The sequence below is a fragment of the Gavialis gangeticus genome, unplaced genomic scaffold (genome assembly GCF_001723915.1).
Source record: "Gavialis gangeticus isolate Ggan-Ray unplaced genomic scaffold, GavGan_comp1, whole genome shotgun sequence".
Lineage (NCBI taxonomy): Eukaryota > Metazoa > Chordata > Crocodylia > Gavialidae > Gavialis > Gavialis gangeticus.
In genome coordinates this window covers 155,480,495-155,484,348 of record NW_017729022.1, presented here as the reverse complement: position 1 = coordinate 155,484,348, position 3,854 = coordinate 155,480,495, and the positions used below count along the sequence as shown (strand labels likewise).

General features: G+C 43.0%; 1 long non-coding RNA gene across 1 annotated transcript; it reads left to right on the top strand.

The window, feature by feature from the left end:
- Positions 1 to 819: 819 nt before the first annotated feature.
- On the top strand, positions 820 to 2,273 carry LOC109296790. Its single transcript, XR_002097054.1, has 3 exons — positions 820 to 1,016; positions 1,376 to 1,527; positions 2,182 to 2,273. It is a non-coding gene; the product is annotated as an uncharacterized LOC109296790 (long non-coding RNA).
- Positions 2,274 to 3,854: the final 1,581 nt, after the last annotated feature.

The following is a 3,854-nucleotide window of genomic DNA, read 5'->3' as shown; positions in this document are numbered from 1 at the left end:
GAGAAATTACAGAATTGCCTTTGGGGGGGGGGGGGGGGGGGGTCAGAAGCGTCTGGACAGGAATCAATGAGAGATGACTTGAGTACGACCAAAACATACCTCTGTGCAGGATGTTAGACCAAGTGATGTTTGAGGTCCCTTTCAAACCACTAATTCTATAGTTCTAAGTGTTGCACAAGCAGCCCTGAATGAAAAATGGAGTCACCCCAATCAAAATCTGCTGTGAGTGTTTTGTGGCTAGAGAAAAAAGGTGAAACCTTATCCTAACAATCATGAATTTTATGGATTGAGACCTGTATCCTGCAAACATTTACAGATATGCTTAAATTTCTCACTGAGATGTGTAAATGTTGAGTCCGTGTCTCCACTACGTATGTGTCTGTATAGAACTCACTGAGCTGTAAGAGCCATATCCCAGCATGTCTGAGGCACATTATAAAACCTAGAAAAAATTGTGTAAGGGGAAATATCTGTTTTCTGCAAAATCCAGGTCAGGGATCTGAAGGTAAAAGTCAGTGATCGTGGTTGAGCTGGCTGATCATAATCCAGTGAGGACCTTCAGAGAACTCCTGCTGATTTTTGTCAGACATTTAATTACTGCTGACTTTGTGGATCTGATTTTCCATTAGTAACAGGCAAATCTAAGAGTTCATTGGCTTTCTTCATTTTATCTGAGGATGGTTATTGAATACTTGACCAAAATTCTGTGGACAGAAATCTCCTGAGATTCAGCCCTTGAAATACGTGTACGTCTCAGGAAATTAGCTGTGATTGTTACATTATGTGCTAATTTGATGACCAGCTACCTCTGTCTTTCAAATAAAAAGGAACTAGAAGACTTTAAAAATACTGAACAAGATGTTGATCTCAGCAGAACTCAAGGATCAACCTGTTGACTTCAGCTTACGTACAGCATAACTGCGAATCTGGTCAACCACTCTTTGCATTACAAAGGAGCCAATGTGCCTATGTTTACAATCAGCCATAGCCTAAACCAAGAAAAATATTTTTATCTGGTAAAGTTCAGTTTGATCTGTAAGAATCACAGCCATGATGTTAAAATGGTGGTTGTCTCGGCTTGTAGTGCTTTGAAACAGGAGCTTACATTTCACAGCAGTTAACCTTGACTGTGCAAAACAATGATTGGTGTGCCATGCAAAAGCCCCAGAACACAGTTCCATTTAAAAGAAGCAAAACAAAATCTGATCCATTGGTAATCTTAGACGTTATTTGTTCTAGCAGGTTAGATCACACTCCAGTAGCTGTGTTTCAAGTCCTTCAGAATTGTACTCTGATTCAAACAGTATTAGGTACAAATGATGACTGCTTAGAATGAATTCCCAAACAGCTTTTCTGTTTTAAAGGCTTTCCTTAGTACACATGGGTGCATCCAGCAATTTGAAATGGTGGACTGCAGGAGATGCACTGCCATCCCCTTCCTTCCCTTCCTCTCCTCTGACGCTCCTCCCGTGGTCACAGCAGGCCACTGCAGCATCTGCTGGGGATGTCCTGGAGCCCTTGAAGCAGGTAGATTCCTCCCTACACTTCTCAGCACCCCCTCCCCTGCAGTGCCAGTACTCCTCTCCTCTCCCACACTCTCCAGTAGGAGCTGACTCTAAGAAGGGGGCCCTACCTGCTGTCCATGGCTGACCTAGAGGTGGGGGAGCCTCATGGGTGCTCCCCGCAGCTGGATGCCTTAGGCCAGCAGGAAAAAGGTGGTAGAGAGGGAGGGAGCAGGGACTGGAACCCTGTGTAGTTGCTGCCCACAGCCCCTGGCCGGATTGGGGCAGGAGTAATTCTGGGGCTCCCCCTACCTCTGGATCAGCTGGGGACAGCAGCTGATGAGTCCTGCTTCCCATTTGGTCCCCTGGCTGTCCCACTTTAACCTGGGGCTCCAGGAGTGCCTCTGACACAGCAGGGCACCCAGGCATCTGGGGTTATGGGGGAATAGAGCCCTCAACAAGCAACTTTTACTGTGGAAGGGCAGTGCAACAACTCCGCTACACCCCCTGGATCCACCTCTGTTCATACAAGGTGTTGTGTTTTCCTTGTAGTGTCCCTTTAAAGCCAAAGCCCTCATTTTCAACACTGCAGGGTTCAGTTTGTTTTGTAGCAGTTTTACAGCACTGGGGACTCTGCCTTGAGGAGCCAGATGCATTCTTGGTTTCTCTCACTCCAGAGGACTGGACTGAGTCAAGTCAGAGGCAGAGTAAGTATAAGTTCTGCATACATCTACTGAGGACGACTGTTAAGATCCACCCTGGATATGGTTTCAGAGAATTATAATAATAAATAACTGTTAGTTCAACAGTGTCCAGTTGCTGAACTCACAACATATCACAAGGTCCTTTGGTATACACTGAGACAGTGAATGCCTTTTGTAACAGAAGCTGTCATTGTTTTATGCTAGATGCTGCATGAAAGTGAAGCTTCTCTACCTAAAGATCATTTAAGAGTGTGCAAATGCTACATTTGTATTTCATTGAAAGGTATCGAGCTGACAGTGAGGCATGAAATTATGTGCTTAATTAATTATATGCATTGAGCAAATATGAAATGGTAGCTGAAGTGTATATCTCTCCTATCCCAGCCTGTTAATATGCATCAGCCCAAACGGAGCTGTTCTTTGACCAGAAAAAAATAGTTCAGTCTCTGTGCCCAGTCCTGGGCCTCCCTGCTGAGAGTATCAACAAAGAGAAAAATGAGGGTTCATTTTGCTGCTTTGTGCATGTGAGATGTAGATACTTAAGATCTGCCTCAGCAAAGGCTTTGAGCATATGCTTGACTTACAAGTATGTGCTTCAATCCATCGTGATTGAGCAAAGCTCCTAAGAGTAAGCTTAACTGTAAGCAGCTGCTTACATCCTACTATATTCAAAAGGACTTATGCATTTGCTAATAATTAAGGATCTTGCTGGATCAAGGACTTAACTCTTAGGAAATAAATGGAGACCACCAGCTTATTTCACGTAGGCCTTAAGATAGACAGTAATGACTTTAAGTCACAACTGACCAGAGTTGGCTTTGAACCATTAACCTGAAGGTGAAAGGTCCTGTATCCTATTACCAACCCCTTGAGCAATCCAGTCTTCCTTATTGTCAATTATTAATGAAGTAAAATCAGCCAAAATGTAGCCATATTGGCCGTTGTCTCCCCCATAATGTTTGTAAATCAGTCTCAGTAATTTTAAAGTGCTGAGTGGAAATCCAAAGGAAGAAGGCTTAGCTTAAATCACTGACACTCCAATCTCAAGAACCAAACTTGTTGCTAAGTCTCTAAAAAATGGTTAGAAATGCGCCTCTCCAAGAATGCTGATAGCAGCCATTCATCAAGGGAAGCTGATTTATGGGGAACTCTAATGAATTATTTAGGGCTCTATTCTCCCCATGATATACAGACATAACTCTAATTGACACTAATGGGAGATTCATGTGCATGTCAAGGGGAGAAAAAAAATCCTCAGAGAGTGTTTAGAGTATAGTCGTTGAGGGGGGAACACCATCAACATTAACATGAATTTGTCATTCCTTCATAGATATATACACAGAGAAAAAAATGATCATGAAGATCCTTAATATCTGCAGCTCAGAAACAACCTGTGCATATGGAAGGGGTAGATGTTGGATGTAGGCCAAATATGGCCCCTGACTTTAAAATGTAGGTGGCTACTATTGCTAAGAGATGCAAATCCTACATTTAAGCATGCAGAACAGTTTCCCATGCTGATGTTTAAATGTTTCTTTGTGACTATCTGAAAGCCATCTTCTACGACTTCTGTTTGCACATCCCTAATACCAAACTACATCAGGCTTACAGCATACAATTCTCATTCCAGAATCTCTGGTCATGCTTG